This window comes from Parasteatoda tepidariorum, chromosome 10 (assembly GCF_982258835.1).
Source record: "Parasteatoda tepidariorum strain Cologne lab strain chromosome 10, Ptep-v5.0, whole genome shotgun sequence".
In the NCBI taxonomy this organism is placed as follows: domain Eukaryota; kingdom Metazoa; phylum Arthropoda; class Arachnida; order Araneae; family Theridiidae; genus Parasteatoda; species Parasteatoda tepidariorum.
In genome coordinates, this window is record NC_141764.1 from 5,662,304 (window position 1) to 5,686,270 (window position 23,967).

Sequence of the window (23,967 nt, forward strand, 5' to 3'; positions counted from 1 at the left end):
GGATGTTAACACAGTGGGAAAAAATGGGCATTGGAAAAAAAAATCCAAACTATCGCCATGGTAGCCACAAAACTCAACTCGTTGCCATCTACTAACTGACATGTAATAAGTACATTATTTTACAAAAAATACGGTGAGCATGAACACTTAAAATCTAACAACATGAGTGTGGGTTCAATCACCTGTTTAAAGAATAAGAGAGAATGGTAAAACACTGGTTATGATCTGACAGTGAGTCAACAACAGCTCTAGGATGGTCATAATTCTGACTATCATGAGTAAACTTCGAGCAACAGCATCATGCTCAAGGATACTAAATACAGTAAATCTCCGTTTTGATAAAATAAACTTCTAAAACTGGTTTTGCTTCATCGCATAACATAAAGCCACTGGGAAAGACAAAACATGATGAAGGAAAAAAAATATTTTTTTTTGCTTTACTAATTGAGTCGTTATATGTCTTTTATTCTTGAGCACGATTTTGTAGTGTTTTTTGATTATTGATTATACTGATTATTGATTATTTTCTTTTCCCCTCTTACGAAGAACGGTGTTCAGCTAGTTAATAATCTGTACCAGCCTAAGTGTGAAGAGAAACTGGTTTGTAGATTACTTTTTAAACATTCCTTTAAAAAAATATTTATTTAATTACTTTACAGCCAGTCTAAAAATATCTATTATAAAATGGTAAATAGGAAACTGAAACATTAACATAATTTATTTTTTCCCTTGTAAGGTAAGACTCAAATTTGAATGAATATATATTAACATAAAATATTTTACGCAGTTTCATATAAACCCCTTTAACAAAAAATATTTAAATACTCATTCTAAAAATCTTTTAGAAAAATTTAAGCATTTCTTTTCGTTTAATACATTTTAAAACGAACTAATATAAATAGAGCTGTAAAAGGATGTACTACTTAGTGCTGTAATACTTAAGCATAATTTTAGAATTACTGTAAGTTTTTGAAATTTCAAAAATTTCTTCGTGTATATTTTCGCATTTGGCGAAATATATTTGCTACTGACTAGTGGCCTATTGTAGCATGTTTAACTGTTAAAAAAAAAAAAAAAAATACGAGGCCACCTTACAAAAAAGTTTTAAAAATTGAAAAGTGAAAAATTTTAACGATCAAAAAAACTGTTTACATTATTAATGTAAAGCATTATAAGGTTCATTACTAAAATGAAAAAAAAAATTTCAGAAAGAATCGTAAAATAAAGTATTTTTTAGAACATTATAAAATATTCATAACAATTTCATATTTACAAAAAAAAAAATATATTAATAAAATGTGCATAGGTTGCGTTTTGGGTGAAAAAGTGGTGATTGGGTGGCAACTGGCACCTAATACAGTCAAACCCAGCTATAGTGAAATTTCTGTTCACTATAAGCGAGACTTCACTATATCAGTTCCGCAAACAATTTTAACAAATGGCTCCAAACTCTCCCCTTTTATTACATGACATCATTTAAATAAATGGTCAATAAAATGAAATACAAAAATGACTGCAAAATAATACGTAGTAACAAAAATTTGTTAACTTTTATCTTTTATTACTCTTCGTCTTGCGTACAAAAAAAAAATTAGTAATCTTTAACTGATGAGTAACGCCCGAATTCTGATGACATTTGCATTTTTTTGCATTTTTGGACATTCTTTGTCCTTTAGAGCATTTTTTGAGATTTATAGGGCATTTTCTTTAAAATTTTTGGGCGTATTTTGCATTTTAAAGCATTTTTTAAATTTTTTGTTAAATTTTTCCAATTTTCATTATTTTTTATTATTACACTGGCTTCCAAACAATGAAGAAAATTTCTAGGATATTAACAGGTGAAGCAACATCTTTTCAAATTGAAGAAGAATTGTCAGTAAGTGTGACCGTCCTTTTCAAGTACGCACCAATAACATCAGTAGACGTTGAAAGAAGCTTGTCCTGGTATAAAAATTTGCTTTCAGACAAGAAACGCTCGTTTACATTTCAAAATATTAAAAAAAAATTTAATAATCCACTGTAATTCTGATATTTAGTAATATTATGAGATGGAAGTTGTTATATTCATTTAAGTTTCTATACAAAATGAAAATGTTTTGAAGTCAATATATTTTCCTTTTTTTGTTATTTTTGGATATAAAACATATTTATCGAACTTTAATGAACGTAGAACAAGTATTGCATTGCTTTATATTTTTTGAAACGACTCATAATAATTTTGAAGAGTAAAACATTGTTTTGGTTCAATATTTTTACTTCTATTTAAGTCATGTCATAAGGCATTTTTAGCGCAATTTTCGCATTTTAAGGGCATTTTTTGCACTTTTTAAGGGCATTCATTGAGATTTTTTAGGTCATCAAAATCCGGGCTCTACTGATGAGCAATCCTTAACATCAAATATGGATACACTTGCCGACTCTCCGATAATTTTTCCTGTGTTATTCCTCTTTTTAAACCTGTCTATAACCAGCCACTAGAGCACAAAAAATTAGTCTCACCAAATCGCTTAGCAAATTCATCAACTTTGACTTGAAGCATTTGTCCAGATACTGGAAGATGGCGATTTTTTTGAATGCTCAATGAATACAATAATGCTATTCAATAAAGAAGCAAACAAGAAAATGCCTATTGCTACATTTCATGCTATAGATGGCTTTAAAAATCGGTATATGTATTTATTTTGAAGTAGAAATTTCAAAATTATTACCAAAAAAATGAAGAAAATAAATCAGTCGAAGACAAAGAAGTTCCTAATATCCAACATCCTTTCTTGTTTCGGTTCACTATATCCATAAAAAATAACATCATACGTATGTAGCAAGGCACGGGAGCGAACATTTCGTTCACTATATCCGGGAGTTCACTATATACCGTGTTCACTATAGCGGAGTTAGACTGTATTTTAATCACCGTTTGATATTTAGTAGCCCCGGTAGCGACTGTTAATTTAACCCCAGATCGTTATCATGAAAAGGTCACTGTAATGAGTGAGGGACTGTCTTTAAAATATTTATTTTAATTCAGAATGCTGCTTGTTCCTGGAGACCCTCTTCATGTATTTTATGGATGATCCCAAAAATTGAACTTTCGAATCACGTAGTCATTGAATGAGAACCTGTTGGGAAGTTATTGAACAACTTTTATATTTCAGATAGAAATGAAGATCATCTTATTGAATATTATTCTGGTCCTTCTTGCCGCTACCGGTAGGTGTCTCCTTTTTTTCTTTCTTTTCTAACATTCCATTCGATTTTACTATCTTTAAACAACAACACATCACAAATCGGATTTTTTTCAAATGTGTGTTTCTAAAATGACACAATATTTCCAATGCGTTATTATCGCCACCGGTCACAGGATATAAATACTGGAGATTGAACTATCAATCGCCATTTTTTTTTCAACGAAGTTTACGAAGACATAAAACAAAAATATCAGACGATTAAAATATTTCGATGAGTTTTTTTTTCCAAGTTGAAGATATATTTTTAGATAATATTAAATATAATATGATTTTCTGATTATCTTTATTTTTTTTTCTTTCGCTAGTATCTTTTCGCTATTATCTTTTTTTTTTTTAAATTCTATTTTCAGCGTTTTATTTAATTAATTTGTTTGACGACAGTTTGCGTTTCACACATTTTTAATTTTTAGGATTTCTCTAAATAACAACATTATAAATCACTTTTTATGTCTGTTCATAAAAAAAATTTTCCGTTGAATTATTGGTTCAAAAACCTTAAATTTTATTAGTTACAATACAATATTTAAAACTTACTGAAGAGATTTAGAAATTATTTATCATATTTTGATTAAGTCTTGAAAAATGATCGAATAAATTATGCTCAATAATGTTAGATAATATACGAGAACTGCATCAAAAGGAGTTTTTAAAATAAAAAATATCAACGTAAAGCATTCCCGCAACAGCCAGTTGCGGCTCAGGGAAGTCTTATAGAATCAAAGCTCCTCAATTGCAAGGGGATGTTTCCCAGACCGTCGCCAATAGCCCATTGTGCAGCTCTAGTGCGACGTAAATGAACTACAACAACAACAACTCAATTGCGAGACAAAAAGTATGATTGAGGCAATATGGTGAGCATCGTGCATAGGCACCTTTACTTCCCAGATAAGCTGTACCGAAGCTGGGTTACCTTCAAGCCGTAACTACAATCATCTTGAGATTTTTTTAAGAAGTACGAAAACTATTTAGAAAATTGCTTGAAACTTTTTTAATTTTTAAGTTATTGAAATCGGATTTTTCTTATTAGTCATTATTTTTTATTATTAATCATTTTTGTAAAATAACTTTTATATTGCTATAACATTATATTGTTCAAACAAATTTGATGAGTTTGAAGCGTAATGAATGGTTTGAAGAATAAAAACATTTAATAATTATAATTTACATTTATTTACAATTTATACATGACTAGTTTAGTTTAAATGCGGCATCAAATATTTAAGATGCGAATACTCAAAGATCAAGTAATAGAACAACATTAAAATGCAATTCTAAAAAGTAAGAATTAAAGTTGTAGTTAAAACAAACTTAAAGTTCATAAATAATTATAAAAACAATTAATGCAGAATATGATGAGTGATGTCACGTTGCTTCAAATTCAGAACCGAATTTAATATTTTCGCTTACCAAACTATTTTTGCTTGCATCTCCTTATTCATGGATCTGATTATGTTCTAAATTATTGAACAGATCACTTTAACTGTAATTTATAACAGTACATTAATGTTATTCGCACAAAAATAATAATTGCAAAACGGTTAATAAGATTAGACCACCCTTTTAAATAACTTCATCTTAAAATGTAGCGTAGAATGACATTATAATAAAAATAATAAAATAAACAATTCTCTTAGTTATAAGCTCTTGAATTAGAAGTGTAATAATAGCAGTACAAGAAAATAACTTTAAATTAGGGATCGAAAAATACTCATAGAAAAACAATACCTTAATGACTTTTATTAATTTTATGCTGATGACTGCCAAAACAGTATGAAAATGAATGAGAAAAATCTGGATCCTACCACGCGATTTTCCGGTCAATAAAAATGCACGTACAACAGTGGAAAATTGTGACACCATAATAAAATTTTAATATATAGTAAGAAAAGTCAAATAATATATATTTAAAAATTATTAATATTTAGTATTGAAATTTTTTATCTTGAATTTCAGCTAGTTATTTTAAATTTTGCTTTAGTTTAAACTATAAGTAATTATATAATAACTTAAGATTCTGGAATAACAATGTCAATAGTTCTTGTTTTCTTATTCCTTCTTTTTATTTAAATTGAGTTAAAAGAGAAAAAAATATGCCCCTTATAATTATATTTATTTTAAAAATTTTTCACCAAATTACAAAATCATATAAATTTAAAAAAATTGCTAATAAACGATTTTGTTTGTTTCAATTTCAATAAAATACTTACCTTTTAATTTATTTTTTAAATCATATATCAATTGAAAAAAATACTTCCCATTGAAGCAACAACTTAACAAACTGTATACAATGTCACACTTTCAAATAAAGCTAATTTTGTTTTAATTGAGTTTCGCACACCTAAATCAAAAGGTATAGTTTTATTGTTGCCATCTGCATGTTTTCCAGTATATTATTTTTTTAACAAAAATTTGCTTTTTAATTTGCTTAGGTTACAATTTAAAACGATGTTACGGGTATGACTTTTTATAAATGTCACCCCCACAACCACCCCAATAACCAGTGAAAATAATATTTTTTTTAACAGCGGTTGTTGAACAGTCGACCCAATTTTGGGTTTACGACTACTAATGTTCAACTCCGTAGCCTTGTCATTTTGAACACAATCCAGAAGACAAAGAAACTCCTGGATCAGTACCGACAGAGGTATTGATTTGTTATGGGAACATGGAGGACTTTGTGACTCGACAGATTTAAGGTGCATCAATCACTATTTACTACACGGGGAGTCTTAGGCCGGTGGGGATCGAACCCACGACTTCTTGGGCATGGGCCCAGTGCCTTATCAACCAGGTTATCCCGGCCCTCCTGGAAAAAAAATATACACTTGGGAAACTCTCATCTATTAATAGGAAGTATGTTATAATTGACTGATTTTTATAAAGCCGAAAAACGACCAGTTTAAATTACTAGGCCAGTTTTAAACATAAAAAAAAGTAGGCATTGTTTTTTTAAAGGGTTTTTTGCCAATTTGCATTATTTTTATCTTTGGTGTATTCATCATAAAGATTATTGATAAAATAATTATATAATAAAGTATACAAATTTCTATTAAATATTACTGCTGAGTACACAATACTTCATTAGCACTTAAAAAGTATTGTGAAGTTCACAATATTTGTGAACTACTTATTAGTTAAACATATTGCCTTGACAGCTGGAGGGAAGAAAATACATATGTTACCGTTAAAGTATGAAATCCGTTATTTTATAGAATACCTAGTTATTCCATGAAATAACTGATCATGTCCGTTAAAGTGCAAAACTCTCTTGTATTTCATGGTTTAACTAGTTATTTCATAGAATAACGATCTGTAGCCTGTTAAAGTATAAAATAATCTATATCTAAAATAATAAAGTATCTATCTAAATAAAGAATAAAAATCTATCTAAAATAATAAAGTAGTAGAACAAACAGTATTAAATAATCCCATTACGAAATTATGTGTTGTCTGTTTAAAAGAATGCAGTGAAGATATAGTTTGCTTCAAATGTATGGAGCCTGTCCATATATCATGTTCGGAAGATTTTGTTTCAGAAGATGAAGTTGAGCAGAAAATCTGCTAATTGTGTTTTAATGAACTTAATGTTCAAAGAGAAAGAGAAAAGTCAAAAAAATGTTTAGAAATTCAAGCGAAAAAGATTAAATAAATGTCGGATAAATCTCATTCTGAAGCCTCTGTGGGGTTTACCGTCCGTATCCCAGTGCCTGAAGTTGACGGAGGAAAAGGTGTTGCCAAATCTATTATAGTTATTATCTCTATTATTATTACAAATCAATTATTATTAATCATCATAAAAATAACTGAAGAAGGATTTTTCCAATTGGGCACAAGAAACGGCAGCACAAAACAATTATATTCCCGATTCCAGTTCAGTGTTTGCGAACAAAAATTAATTAAAATCGAAGAAGTACCGGGTGTAGAAATATCGCTCCGGTCGGTTGATACAGCTCAAAGTTTAGGTACTGGTCAGAGATTTCAAAAATGTTCGTGTAAAACCCAGTGTGTCAACAAAAAATGTTTTTGTTTTAGAAATAATGTTCTTTGTAATTCCAAGTGTCATTTTAGTAATCCTTGTTGTAACAAATGATTTTATGGTACGTTTCCATAAATACAATTTATACGCTGCGTAAATTAGATAAATTGCTTTCTTTTTCATTTTAATTGTCTATCATTAGTTTATTCATAGAATACCTAGTTATTTCATTTTAGATAAATTGTTTATTTTACACTTTAACTGTCTCTCATTAGTTAATTTATAGAATACCTAGTTATCTCATAGAATGACTAGTTAAAGTGTCAAATTAACAACATATTACACACTTTAACGGACACGATCATTTATTTCATGGAATAACTAGGTATTCTATGAAATAAGTGCATTATATACTTTAACGGTAACATATACATGGATATACACAAAAAAAGATACAGATTTGTTTTGTTAGAGTTTAACGGTAAGAGAAGTTCACGTCAGTAATAACTTATGTTTCGTACTTTAAAAGTGTCTTAATTAAAATTAGAAAAAACTCCCTTAGCCCTTTTTTTATTACTTGAACATAATTATTTGTACTTAGATTGATTTCCTTGCCTACCATATTATAAAATTAGTAAAACAGAGTTATAAAGAAATATTGTCATTTAATATACAAAAATTTACAAACCACATTAAATTAACTGAAAGCAACTTTATACAAAGGAATTGTTCTCATTAATTGCTGGTAAATATTTACTTTGATTACTTTGCTTTGGAGCTGCGTCAAAAATTTTAAGCCCAAATCTTGCATCATTCAGATTTGAAAGCTCACTTGCGCTTTCGAATATGATTAGTACAAACTGCGTTTCTGTCAAAGTAGAATTGTTTTCCCCCAGAACTGATCAGATATTTTTGTTTCACTTCGTAAAAATAGTAATAAATGAATAAGAGAGAGGGGGGGGGAAGGAAAATAAATTGGCTTGAAATTTTTTTCAAATATTTTACATTTCTTTCAAATATTTTTACGACAGCGAACTAAATATTTCGGGGAACGGCTTTTCCCTACTCCTCCTCCGACTAAAGCACTGTTAATCTCTCTCTTCTGTTAAGGCAGAGGGGTGCGATTGTTTTTGTTTTCCAGTGACGTCATTTGGAATGGCCAAGAAATCGACTTCTGCCACATCATACGTCACGCCCGTTTAAAGGGCGGGCGCAGTCATACATCCATTCATTCATGCACAGATCATTACATTCATCCATCTCCAATTCAGTATCCCCAGAGGTATTTATTTGTTATGGGAACATGGAGGACTTTGCGACTCGACAGATTTAACGTGCATCAGTCATAATTTTACTTCGGCCAGCGGGGTTTGAACTCTCGGACATGGGCCCAGCGCCCTACCGACCAGGCTATCCCGGCTAAGCACTGTTAATAACTATAATTATTAAAATATTAAACAGTATAATAAACTGCTTTTGAATACAAAGTCAAAGTAATTTTTGTATAGATAATATTTGTTGTGGGTGTGACAGTAATTACGCGTAAAATTAAAATCTTTTGAAACGAAGATTAGTGAAAACGTTTCTACAGGCAAAAAATCTGAATGGTTGTCAAATTATATGCCAATAAAGCGTTAAGATTTTTGGCGAAGTCTTTTAGAGACAAGCAAAATGCCACTAAATAAATAAGAAAGTTAATGAGAATAGTTTTCCTCTTTTTCATTAAAAACTATATACTCTTTTACGTATATATGCAAATTTCAACCACAAAATTTAAATTTTCATCCTTATGTCCACTTTTTTGCGGACTGAGAGATAAAAGTTTTTGCGCTGAAGTCAATGAAACCAAAACAAACTTAATAGGAGCATTAAAAGCTATAATAGTTTTATATACAGGATATGTGCTACATTTTAGATTTTCAAATCCACCAAGAATTTCTCATGACTTAACGAAGTTACTATTTTCTCCGACAAAAACACAACAGAAAATTTAAAAAAGCATTATAATAACATTCATTGAAATGATGGGTGTAACCGAAACTGTTGTACATACATACATATTTATTGTACATATATGTACATCTTACATATTTATTGATTTTAAACTTAATAAAAAACAGAGTAAAGAAAGAGTTGAAGCAATAAAAAAGCTGAAAAAATACAAAAGCAAATAATTGTTTTCTTTCTTTTATTGTGTAGAATTATATTCTAAAGATACTTTTCTTATTTATCGGAAAGGAAAGAAATACTCCTGGTTTTTCTGTTCTCATTTAGGAATAAAAGAAAATTCGACAATGAGTAGTTTGCTTCGAATATAATTTAAATTGATAAAATAAAAATAAATAACAAAAATTCTGAAATCACAGAAGTTAAAAAGATAATTATTCGCTCCAGAAATGATGTTTTTTCTTTCATTTTTTGAAAGAACACCATAATTTTTAAAGAACGTGATAAAAACATTTTATATTTTAATATAATATGACTGTGAGTGGGGATTTTGCTACAAATTCAGACATTCGGAACACCATAAAATTGGGGGGCAGGGGGATTTTCATTTTAAAAATTAGATTTTTGGACGACCTAAATCCATGACTTTTCATGATTTTTTTTTGAAAAAATAGTTAAAATCATGACAAATTTTGTTCAATACCAAAATTCATGACTTTCCAGGTGAGCAGATACCCTGTATACATAAAAAGTACAGATGTGTACTTGTACAACTTTAAGTGTCTGAAATTGTTATCTAGGCATGTATTTTATTTGTATTTTCTCACGCTGATTCAAAGGATATCTCAACCAGATTAATAAATTCCATAATTCAGAAGCTTTGAGAGTTTGAAAGGCATTCAATTCTTTTTTATTTAAACCTGTTTTCGCGCCTGATATTTAGTTACATAAACAACAAAGGCATTTTTTTTATACAGATATTGACGCCAAATCCAATGATCGTTGGTTGTCAAATTGTTCAAGATTGAAAAATTTAATTCAACGATCTTATTGTCTGAACCAGCAATCGGAAAAACTACAATATATTTGTAGTTTACTGCAAACTACAACGACTTTTTTACAAATGTAGTTAATTACAACTACTTATTTTTAAATGTAGTAACTACTTTAAGGAGATGAACTTTTCTGGAGAACTTAATTTACATCTGTGTTCAAAATGTTTTTGAATTAAAAAAAAAAATTGGTTTACATTCAGGGAAGAATTAAGAAATATCATGTTTACACGAGACAGTTTGTAGTTCCAAAATATTTCTTTCGAATTTGTGCATTTAACCTTCAACTCTTTATGCCTTTTTCGTCAGCGAGTATTTAATTTAAGAAATCAAATACCAGCAATCTTTTATTTGTTTGATACTCTTTTATTTCCTCTGAGAAATTAAGTACATTTACAATACTTTTGATTCCATTTAAATAACATGAACGTTTCACGAGTTAGCATGTGAAAGTACGACCAAAGTCATTATCTATTTTTCGTAATGGCTAGTTTAAATATTAGTTACACGTGATTTTAAAAACGTTGTTGTTGTTACTTATTCCACTTGGCACAGAACAAGGCTAGACCAGAAGACCGTTCATTGACAGAAAATCATTATACCATCGCCGGACCCTCCAAGATAAAATTCATCTCTGGACAGCAAATGATCAGGAGAGCATCTCTACAGGACAGCAAATGGTCAGGTGTAGCCTGGTGCACATTACATTTTAGGCATACAGGGAAAGTGTTTTGACACTGAACAAATGTTAGTCCGTGGGTATGACCACTGATTAGTCTTGTGATAGCTGTCTGCAGTTTCCTATCACTTTTTAGCTCCAGGACTATTCTGTTGATACCAATCATGACTAGGTGGAATCCTCCGAATCCTGTTATTGTCGGCCTTTACTTTTACGTAGACATTGTATGTTAGAAGGCCACTGCTATCTATGGGATTATTAAAGCCCTCCTTGGCCAGTACATCGACCAGATCATTAAAGTAAAGGTTTACGTGGGAGGGGATACTCTGTAGGTGCATGTCATCGTGAGAAGAGTAAGTCTTCAAATTGTTAATGATATTCATGCCAATTCTGTCACCGATGTTTCGCCAATTGCTCAACGTAATTTCTGTTAACGCTCAGCTGCAGCCACAGGTTCATTTTCATTGCATCCATTGACGGTCCTGCGAAAATGTGTATCCATCCATTTCGAAAAATTAGTGGCGTTAGAACAACGTTTCTTTTCTAAACTAGCTTTAAAAGTAATTGTCGGGAATCGCTACAAACTACTATTTTTTTCATCCCACTATTTACTACAGTACTTTTTTTTAAAAAAAAGTAGCACATGACACTACAAAAAAATATAGCTGCTACAGTCAGTGTTTTGTAGTGCGTTACTTCCGACCACTAAGCGTATTAAAATTTGCGAAAAATGAATATTAATAATTTATTTTAAATTTTAATGATCTTCATCTTGGTGGAAAAGTTTCGCCAAATTTGAGATTTTTTAAAACAGATACATATATTATTTTTGTTAAATAAAGCTCTTTGTTCTTTTTAAAACCAAGATATTTCTTTACGACAAGATTGTATACATAGTTTAAAATTGTAATTTTGCTTCAAGTTGAGGGCACTTAAACTGAAATTACGGTACTGGTTTTTATATTTAATAACCGCTTTAATAACCGACCCAATTTTTTGGGGTTTAGTTCAACTCCGTAGCCTTGTCATTTTGAACCCAATCCAGAAGACAAGGAAATTCCTGGATATTGGGAGAAATTTGCCCTCGTGGAGGATTTCTTGATGGAACTAACCCGTATTTGCGTCACATGGTGAGGAAGATCACGAGATCCTCCCATGGTTAGCCTGACAGCAAGGAGACTCTAACCCATAATCTGTCTACCACTGAGGATATTTTACGTCAGCACTGTGGTCGGTGCAAGCCGAATGAGGAATTCGTATCGATAGCCATCGCTGGGATTTGAACCCGGTTTACCTCATTGGAAGGAGAAACGCTATATCCCCTGAGATAAAACACGAAACTAGAACTGTTACACAACTCTATTTTAGAGAGAAAAACAGCGTTATTAAACTTAACAGCGTTTTATTATTTTAAACATAACAAAGCAAAACAAAGAAGAACATTATACCAAAGAACACAAACTGAAACTAAACAGTGGCTATATCGAAACTAGATCACTGTTTATTTTATTATCGTTTTCAACGAAATGATCTAGTTCATCGCTTTCAACACCCTGAGCCATCACAGCTCTCTATACTGTTTTGTCTTCAAAAGCATATTGTCCAGTCTTTATGTTTAAAAATGTATTATTATTTTTGTTGTTGGTATGTTTATGGATGGTTAACTGTGTAAATCTAAGCACAGATGGCGCTAGGGGTTAAAATTCGTCTTAAGATTTCCGGGTTACTATTTCCGACTGATTTTTACACCAAAGCTTGAAAAAACGTACCATCCAATATTATTAATACTTCTAGTGTTTTCAATATAACACGTTCTTTAAATCTAACTTTCAACGAAACAAACAATAAATGAAAACTCCGCAAGCTTAAGGTTGTATCATCAAAATATAACAAACGATGCTATTTTACACAAATATGGCCATATAAGGGTTAACATTCAAAACATGGCTAACCTTACACTTTATTTATGGTTCGATATTAATTTTGTTTTTTAGACCCACTACCTGTTAGAATAAATAAATTACAGCAAACTCTTATGAATGGTAAAATTACGCGTAAATTTAAACCCAAATCACAATAATAAAACTTCCTAGAATATTAGGCCTGTTCACACATCACCTCGTAAGTATAACATAAGCGGAGAGATACACCGGAAGTTTTCTAAATTTATTCCGGTTTTAAGAAGCCTGTTATTGTTTACATTCAGTCAACCATCTACATCAGTGATTATCAACCTTTTTTATGTGGCGGCACACTTTTAACGATTTCGAAATTTGACGGCACACAATGAAAAAAAAAAATAGTTTAAAAGTTGTTTACTTACCTATAATACACTGTGTTAAATAGACTGTGATAATAATTTTGAATGTGAAATAAAATAATATGTACTACAAAAGCACTTTTATTAAGGGATTAATTATTTCTTTCGACAAATTTTTTATTAGTTAGTAACAGTTATTTTTTTTTGCCAGTTATTAATTGTTAGCTTGCTTTTTATAATTATTAACTGTTAGTTTTTTACATTATTTATTATTTTTTTGTGATTTCTTGTTAATTAGTTTTTTTCTAATTATTAATTGTTAGCTTATTTTTTTGTTAGTTATCCCTTGTTAATTTGCTTTATAACTATTAACTGCACCGTTTACTTTAATGATTAGCTTTTATTTCCGTTGGAAAGTTAATATTTAGCTTGTTTTAGCCTTTGGTAATTATTTTAATAGTCATTAAATTTCCTACTTATTTTAATATTTTTTAACATTGTGTGTCAAAGACAATTTAAACACTTCCTTCTTATTTTTGCTTATTTTAATATTGTCAGAGGTTCGCGCGGTTGTAGCGCGGAAAAATTATAAAAATATATATATTAAAAATTATAAAAGTATAAATAATATTATGTTTATAATATTATATATATGTACACTTTTCTTTGATGTATTATTAATATATATGTACACTTTTATTACTTTACTCGTAATAAAAGAAAGCATTATAATTTTTATTGTATCATTTCTAATATTTGGCGGCACATTTTAAGAATTTGGCGGCACACAAAAGTGCCGCGGCACAGTGGTTGAGAATCACTGATCTACATAGTTTGTCGAAAGTAAGAACTCTCCCAGCCATCCGTCTGAACCCGGAGCGGTGACTATGGTAACGAGGTATAACTATTTAAAGTAGGGGTGTGGGGTGAATGTTAGGCACAAGTTTTAGCTCGGGTTGGCTAGGGAAAGGTAATCTTTTTCTCCGGTCTATTGTATTAGAGTGAAGAGAAGCTACCCTCCCTGAAATGCGCCATTCTTGTTTCCATAGCAGCAGACGGTCTCAGACTTTGTGGAGGGCGGATTTCTTATCGTAGACAAACTAGAGTTCTTTTTTCAGTTAAAAGTGTAGGGCTCAGCGAATTGAAACATTTCTTACATCTGCTAACCTACAGTCCCTATCCATATTATTAGACTCACTATAAGATTCTATGTAAAATTATAATTTGCAGGTGATACTATACAGCCGTATCGTTTTTACTCGGATGAAACCGGTTTGCACTTGTTTACGCTCCTGTATCAATCGGTTAACATTGTCATGCAATACGTTAAAAATAAATACAAATAGGAAGCATATAAAAAAGCTTCCGAATAAGAACCCATTACATGTATGTTTAAATATAAAAGCATTGCCTATAAACTTGTGCAAAGCAAGTCATTATTAAAAAACTACAGTGCGTCTATTAATTTGGTCTAATTATTATAATATACAAATATAATACCTGATATAATAAATATTCCATATACAGTCGGACTTCTATTTAACGAACTTCCATTTTCCGAATTTCTCTATTTTGCGAATTTTTTCGAGGAACCAAGAACATTTTGAAAATTTATGCGTGAAATAACTTCCAAATAGCGAAGTGAATTTTCTATTTAACGAACTTTTCTTTGAGGTCCGCTTTCCCTATTTCCCAAAATATTTCAGAACATTTCAAACTAGTTAACGCATTTTATGAGGGAAATGACCTTGAATTGTTATTCGAAGCCACTTAACTTTTAGAGAAAGCAGTGAAATCCCTTTACCCTTTTGTTTGCATTTCAAAGGAAAACTCGATAAAATTAACGATTTTTATCAGTAGCAATTAAACTTATGAACGCGTGCGGTAATGTATGTTTTAAATTTCTACTATAATAAATGCAGCTATCATTTTATACATACATTTAGCTTTTTTTAGTTGAAAATGTATGTAGCATGATAGTGTAACACTGGATAATGTTTTACTCTATTCTTGCTTTTCATGCAGATTTCTTTTATGGTTAAGATTTCTGAGAGAATAAATGATAGATACTAGTTTACTAGATAAAGGTGTATTAATTACCATTTTAATCATGTCTAGTGTTTATGAATTTAAAACCTGTTTTGCGCCGTTTAAGTATCTCAAAAGGTGATTTTCTATTAAACGAATTTTCCATATAACGAACTTATTATCGGGATTTATCGACTTCGTTAAATAGAAGTCCGACTGTATATATATATATATATATATATATAGTCTAATGTATCCTATCGTCAAATTTATATGATATATCGTCTCATTAACTCATTGATACAGTAACGTAAACAAGTGGAAACAGTCACATAAAAACAATAAAGCTGTATAGAGCATCACCTGATAATTAAGATTTTACATAGAATCTGAGAGTGCTTCTAATGATATGGCCAGGGACTGTAGTTGCAAAAACTAAATCCTATTTTACTCTTGAATTAAGAATACTTTCTAATGAATTTCAGGAGTGTATGCTCCCCTCTGCCTTGCACCTAGAATTTGTCGACCAGTCAATCGATGCTGTTTCCCAAGGGACGGAGAATGCCCGGCTGGAAAAGTCTGCTGCCAGATGTGGAGGCTCAATCATCAAATGAATTGAATCCTAACGGCAAATGAATTTCGATCACTGTTAAGAAAATCCAATAAAAAAAAAGGGAGATTTTATTTATTTCAAATGTTTTTTCTTTTAATTTGAATCCCATTATTGTCACTATATGATAATGAATCCGATTATGGCCTTTTCTTTTCATTAAAATCCGGTGACATAAAAAAAAATTTTTTTTTTTTGTTTAATAGTTGAAAACAAAGAACGTTTGAAACCTTTCATCATTCATGTGAGGTTATTCCAAGAAGACGCCTCTCGTCATGATGACCACACATAAATGATAATACAATCAAACCCCGCTAACCTGCACCTGCAATCATTAACATCAGATATGGATACACTTGCCGACTCTCCGATAATTTTTCCTGAATTTATGTTATTCCTCTTTTTAAATCTGTCAAATCAGCCACTGGAGCACATAAAATTAGTCTCACCCAATCGCTTAGCAAATTTATCGGCTTTGACTTGAAGCATTTGTCCAGATATTGGAAGATGGCGACTTCTTTGAATGCTGAACCCATTCAACAATGCTATTCAATACAACAAGAAAAAATGCAAACAAGAAAAAATGTTTATTGCTACATTTCATGCTAGAGATGGTAATTTAAAAATCGGTATATGTATTTATTTTGAAGCAGAAATTTCAAATTTATTGCAAAAAAATGAAGAAAATCAGTCGAAGACAGAAAAAAGTTCCTAATATCCAACTTCCTCTCTTTTTTTGGTTTACTCTATCCACAAAAAATAAGTGTAGCAATGCACGAGAGCGAACATTTCGTTCACTATAAACCGTGTTCACTATAGCGAGGTTTGACTGTAATAAAAACAGGTTCGTAACATGGGAATACAGTTGCCAACGGAAAAAATTTGGAAAGGTAGCAATCGCAAAACAATCTAAAAAAAATTTTTTGTTTCAGCGCTAGCTACTACTAAATGTTCACTTGACTGCTTTAAGATAAAACTAAAATACCTTGTTAATATTTCATTCTGATAAAATTGAAAGAATATTAGAAGCAGGAAAAAATTCTGGGAAAGTAAACAGCTGAAATAAACGCTATGGTTGCTCTGATGTTAATGATATTTATCAAATGATACGATTGTTAAAAAAGTAAATTAACTTGTTAAAATGGATTATTCTGTCACAAAATTGCTCCGTTTCTTATAAACTCCTCAGATATATTCTGATGTTTAGATCTCACACTATCTTAGTTGCAATCTGAAAAACAGGGCAATTGATTTATTGATTAAGTCAATTCATTTAATGCAATTTTTATTACCCATTGGCAAAATGGGTCTTGTTTTGGATTTGATGGCGTTCACGCTTTTCAACTGTGTTCGAGAGTAATAGTAAACATGCCTTGCTATTGCTGCTTTTATTTTTATTTTCAATAGCAGGCATTTTTAATGTATTTACATCATAATAATATAAAGTATTTTTATATTCTTTTTATTATTAACGTATAATCACTGTCTTGACGGTGATTTCAATATAAATATGAATACTGAAGAAGGAACAGTATTTTGTGAAACACGCAGAATATGAAAAGTCAATCCGACGACAAACATCCATGGAGACAGTTTTTGCAACCCATGATTTGAAATGTTTAACGGAGTCAATCCAGAAAAGAAAAAGCATTTGATCAATGGGTAACCAGTGATCGTAATAAGACGATCACAACTTTTTTCTTATTATTTCATTTTTTTTCTCGTTTGAATCCTATTTTTATCGTTTAGATTCAAAAAAATTTTCAAGTAATTATAGAAACTGAGAACAGTCTTGTGAGAAATAATACAAGAAACGAATGAAATAAAAATAAAAATATGACCACCGAAGTCGACGTCTTCAGGGGATACCGGCCTCGGTAGCCTTTAAAAACAAAACTATTTCTAATTGAGGGAGAAGCAAATGCTTAAAATATCTCCCTAAGTACCCCGATGGTTTTGTATAGAGGTCCAGGAAAAACAAGATACATTCAAAATAATTAACAAATTAAGAAAAGAAGCTCAATCAAAATCATCAGAAAAATAAAAACTCACTAAGTCACAGGACAAGCATCAACTTCAAAAGCAAGTAGAAGAAAAGAAAACACTAAAAACTGAAAAACCAACGCCCCCTATTACAATGCGCAGAAGAAGTTTAAAATGAAATGGAAAAGGTCAGGAGAAAGAAATACGTAGACAAATTAATAGAATGCTTAACTGGGGCTGCTCAGTTAAGACTAGAATTGCGCCCTGTTAAAAGAAAAAATTATATAAAAACTTAGAAACCATCAATCATTTTTTTAATTAAAAAATTAATAATTGTACAATATGTACAATAACGTGGATAAATTTTAATTAAAAATTATCCACAGCTTCCCGAAAACTTTCAACAATCTTGTTTTTTCACAATTAGTTAGGATCAAGAAAATTTGCAATAATGTTGAAAGTTTTCGGGAAGCTGTGGATAATTTTTTTTAAATAATTTGAGTAAAAATGATTTTCCTTTTAATATTTGTAATGTTTTAATTAAAAAAATGATTGATGGTTTTCAAGTTTTTATATAATTTTTTCTTTTAACAGGGCGCAATTCTAGTCTTAACTGAGCAGCCCCAGTTAAGCATTCTATTAATTTGTCTACGTATTTCTTTCTCCTGACCTTTTCCATTTCATTTTAAACTTCTTCTGCGCATTATAATAGGGGGCGTTGGTTTTTCAGTTTTTAGTGTTTTCTTTTCTTCTACTTGCTTTTGAAGTTGATGCTTGACCTGCGACTTAGTGAGTTTTTATTTTTCTGATGATTTTGATTGAGCTTCTTTTCTTAATTTGTTAATTATTTTGAATGTATCTTGTTTTTCCTGGACCTCTATACAAAACCATCGGGGTACTGAGGGAGATATTTTAAGCATTTGCTTCTCCCTCAATTAGAAATGGTTTTGTTTGTAAAGGCTGCCGAGCCGGTACCCCCTGAAGACGTCGGCTTCGGTGGTCATATTTTTATTTTTATTTCATTCGTTTCTTGTATTGATACTTTTTTCTGAAATTTCTGCTGCTTCTTAGCGCGTTTTTTTCAAAGAAGTTTTATCCTTTTCGAATTTAATTATTTGTGTTTTCTTTCAGTATTGTGAGAAATAATTGTTTTTCCTCATCGTTCTTTACAATTTTATTCATCAGTCATCAAAATAATTTACCTAAGATATACAATATATTACATGAATTTTACTTTAGCAGTGAACTAAAGAATTTGAAAATTCGACTTTTTTTTAACCAATTTGATGCTAAAAGTCGGAATATTATTCAGAAAAAGTGCGATTTTTTTACTTAATGTTAAAAGTATCAAACTATAAAAAAAAGTATAAAGTATCAAGCTTTTTTATTTTCATGAAGACAAAAAATTACAAATATTAATTTAAAATAAAAAAATCAATACATCTTCCGAGTGTTTTATAAAAAAGAAAAATAATTCTATCAGATCTTACACGAAATACCGCACTTTCGTACAAGAATAAAAAAAAGTTTTACGTGGAGTTTCTGACGAGAGGGACTTGCGTTTTTGTTTCAGATTTACTAAAAATAGTATTATTTGCTTCCTTTTAGTCTTCCCGAAAAATATAGCACTTAATTTTTTCCCCTTCATTTTATTATGTTGAGAAGTAGTCAACATTTCGAATAAATTTTGCTCGCAACATTTAGAAAATGTGTGACCCGAATTTGCGTTCCAGCTGTAGTAGTAAAAATTTAGCTTGACACCACATTCTACTTGGATTCATTTAGGAAATGATTGAAATTGTCAGCAAGCACAGAATTCTCACTGAAATCTGATCACTCTAGCAAATCGAGAAGTGGTATTTTAAATTCTCTTTCACGATGAAATGACCAGGAAACAATTTTAACTTGTATTATCAACTAACATAGAGCTCCAGTTAATTCTCGAGCTACTTGAAAAGTTTTCAGAATTTGATGGACGATGAATTTTATTTATAAACAGACGATAAATTCTTTTAAAAAAATAGTATTTTCTGTCAGCACGGAGCTAAAATTAAAATTTGACTATTCTAGTTAATCTGAAAGTGGTTAAAATGTCGATGGACGATAAATCCCCTTTGGTGATACATTCTACTTGTAGCGATACGGAATATCAAGCAAAGAGCTAAAGTAGAAATTGGAGTGCTCTAGCTAGTCAGAAAGTCATCAAAATTTTAATTACAAACTTCCATCGTCATAAGTGGGTGATTATAAAAACGAGGTAAAAGTTTAATGTCAACTGTTTTTTTCGAAGTAAGAAATAGAGAATTGCAGGGTGGAGAATTTTTCTCATTCCACACAGTTAAAATGAAGAAAACACAAAGAATAAATTCTCCAGAAAAAAAAAAGAAACATAACTCAAACAAAAAAAATTTTGCGAGGATCGATGAATAGTTAATACATCTCGCCAAAGGTTTCTTTTTATTTCTTAGAATGATTTATACGCATTTGTGTTTAATATCTTTTCTTAAATAAAATTTTAAGCTACGGAAAAGTTATCTGTTAATACTTTGGATAGGTGATAGGTCGCGAAGGCAGACTTCTGAAATATGTATCAATTTTATGGATGTCTTTTTTTTTCTTCCCAACCCTTTTATGAAACGTAACAAATGAAAGTAAGAATAGACCTCACGCAATCATTTTCGCTAAGAACATGGGATAATAATTATTGACTGCAAAGAAAGAAAAAAAGAAGACGTTTCATTGTATCGTTGCCATGGTTGTATTTTGTGTTGGGATGAGAAGAACTTCTTCGCCTCTCCATTCTTTGGAATATCTCTTATCTCGTGAAAATGGCTAACTTCTTCGACGATCTTTTGAATGAATATGAAAATATTGCGGAGGAGAAAGTAGCTTTGGATTGCCTGCATCTCTTTGATCGCGACGGCGACGATTGCCTGAGCCTGAGAGAGCTGTGTTCGCTCATGAGAGAACTTTTTGTGGACGGTGATGGAAAATCTTACGAGTTAGCTGTTCGCATGTGCGCCGAGATGTTCTATGTATTCGACACTGATCGAGATGGAATCATATGCCGCGATGAATTCTTGTCAATGTGGCCTTCGTTCGTTCTTCCAATTCTGCAACCAAAGAGTGCCCTCATAATTATCGACGTGCAGAACGATTTTATAGATGGTTCTTTGGCCATCCGCAACTGCCCAGCGGGGCAAGAAGGAAAAGAAGTAGTCCCAGTCATTAACGAACTCCTCGAGAACGTACCGTTCAACTACGTTTTCTACACTTATGACTGGCATCCGGAAGATCACGTTTCGTTCGTGGACAACGTTCACTTAAGAAAATTCCATAAAAGTTGCAGCATCTCGGCAGACGAGGCAAAAATATTCGATACCGTGACATTCAGCGGGCCACCGAAGATTGAGCAGAAATTATGGCCCAAACATTGCGTCCAAGAGTCGTGGGGAGCGGAACTGCATCCGGAGTTGACAATTGCCGAAAATGCCATTTTCATTTACAAAGGAACCTGTCCAGATATAGACAGTTACTCGGCTTTTTGGGACAACCAGAAACTGTCGCAGACTAATTTATCGGAAGAGCTCAGTTCCCGCGGAGTGACCGACGTCTACCTTTGTGGATTGGCGACAGAATATTGTGTTCGATATACATCGTTGCATTCCTTAGAACACGGTTACAGAACCATCTTGATAGAAGATGCCTGCAGGGGTGTTGCCCTCGAAGACATACAAAGCATGAAGGAGGAACTGGTAGTCAATCATGGCGTTATCGTCAACTCTGACAAAGTAAGAAACATGGTGATCGGTAGAGATCGTAGACTTGATCTAGGTTACAGAACGGCCATGTCTGCTTCCCCCCACTGATTTTTCATTCAGATAAGTTTCATATATTTTCAGTATTGCTTGTTCACTTCATATACACACTGAAAAGACTCTTGATCAAATAATCGGATTTTTCATGGCCTAAGGATGTCACCTAACTAATCAACTTGGTTGTGTTTAAGTCACAAAATTAGATGCAATTCTGAATAAGCAATTTAGATGGATAAATTTTAATGCTTGACAAGAAGGCTGCTGTAATTTCAAAGGTACGGTTCCTAAAAGATTACCCTGGTGACCTTTAACAAGCTTAATTATTTGTGTATTTCGCCATATTTTTGGTATAAATTTTAAGAATAAGTATCTTTACGACTATTTAAAAAAAATCTAGTTTATATAATTTTCCATAAAAATAATTTTTTATTAATTATATTTAAGAATTTAATTAAATAATTATCTTAGATTTTTTTTTCAATTGCAAAATGCCCAAATTTTTTTATATCATATTAAACAATGTAATTTTAAGTTTAAAAATTTTTTATGTGAAACTATAATATTATGAAAATATTTATATAAAATTTGAATAAAACAAGTTCTACCAGAGAAATCGAAATTCAAGAATAAGATTTTTTCAAATACTCATTTCTCAGAAACTATTAAACCTAAATAGCTGACATTTTAGAATTTATCACTTATATAATAAAAAAAGTTTTAAAAAAAATTACCTTTCAATTAAAAAAAATTTCAATCAATTAATTAAAAAACAATTATATTAAGAACTATTTTTTCATATAAACTATGTATGGGTAAATGGTTTTTATGAATGGGTGCAAAAATATTTGGAATTGTAAAACTGGATGCGAAATAATGTATAATTAAAAATAATAATAACTAATCTTTAATAAACAGTTTTCATAACTTAACTATTCAGACAATATTTTCCAGATAGCAGCTATCCATCACATTTTAAGGGTAAGAATTAAGATTTGTTCATTCAGAGAAAGGTTTTCTAGTCTTAGTTTAAGCAACCATACCCTTTCCAACAGAAAAGAGATTTCACTTACTCCATTACTTAGCCTTTGAAGAATTGTAAAAACTCAATTTCTTTATTTCATTGCCAAATAATTAATATATCCTGAATTACATTTTCTTGTACTTTAATCGATGAAATGTGTACTATTGAACTTAGTAACCAAATCTTAAATATTGCGGTTGTAATTAGTTTCCAAAACTTAAAACTTTGAAATACTTATAACTAGAGCCCGGATTTTGATGACCTAAAAAATCTCAACTAATGCCCTTAAAAAGTGCAAAAAATGCTCTTAAAAAGGGCAAAAAATGCCCTTAAAAATGCAAAAATTGCTCAAAAAATGCCTTAAATAAAGTAAAAATATTGAATTAAATTACGTTTTGCTCTTTAAAATTATTATGAGTCATTTAAAAAATATAAAGCAATGCAATACTTGTTCTACGTTCATTAAAGTTTGAAAAATATGTTTTATATCCTAAAATAACAAAAAAAGGAAAATATATTGACACCAAAATATTTTTCTTTTGTATAGAAACTTTGATGGATATAACAACTTCCATATCATAATATTACTAAATATCAGAATTACATTGGATTATTAAATGTTTTTTGATAATTTGAAATGTAAACGAGCGTCTCTTGTCTGAAAGTAAATTTTCATTCCTGCAGAAGCTTCTTTCAACGTTTACTGATGTTATAGGTGTGTACTTGAAAAAGACAGTCTCACTTACTGACAATTCTTCTTCAATATGAAAAGATGTTGCTTCACCTGTTAATATCCTATAGATTTTCTTCATTGTTTGGAAGCCAGTGTAATAATGAAAATTGACAAAAAAAAATAAAAATTGGAAAAAATTAACAGAAAACTTTAAAAAATGCAAAATACTCCCCAAAATTTAAAGAAAAATGCCCTATAAATCTAAAAAAATGCTCTAAAAGACAAAAAATGTCCAAAAATGCAAAAAATGCAAATGTCATCAAAATCCGGGCCTTACTTATAACACAAGGATACATCTTAAGAAGACGCCATACAGCTCGAAGAAAATTTTCGTCGCAAATTCTCCTTCATTACTAATTTAAAAGAAAGAAAAAGTGAGTTCAGACAAACCTAGAGTAAGTCATGAAGTTTCAATTGCTGAAAAAAATACTTCAAAATATTAAAATGCAAACAAATTATTCGAAGAGAATTTCTCCGCTTGCGTAAGTTATCACCTCATAATTTATTTCCATTTGCATATTTTAAAAAATTTCTTTTCGGCATTTGAAACTTCATGGTTTACTCTAGGTTTGTCTGAACTCACTTTTTCTACACTTTAAATTTTAATTTGTAATG

The 23,967-nt window shown here is 30.7% G+C and overlaps 1 long non-coding RNA gene across 1 annotated transcript; it reads left to right on the forward strand.

Annotated features, from left to right (window-relative positions):
* Positions 1-528: 528 nt before the first annotated feature.
* LOC122271103 (uncharacterized) lies at positions 529-15,937 on the forward strand. Its single transcript, XR_006226165.3, has 3 exons — positions 529-600; positions 3,153-3,207; positions 15,673-15,937. It is a non-coding gene; the product is annotated as an uncharacterized LOC122271103 (long non-coding RNA).
* Positions 15,938-23,967: the final 8,030 nt, after the last annotated feature.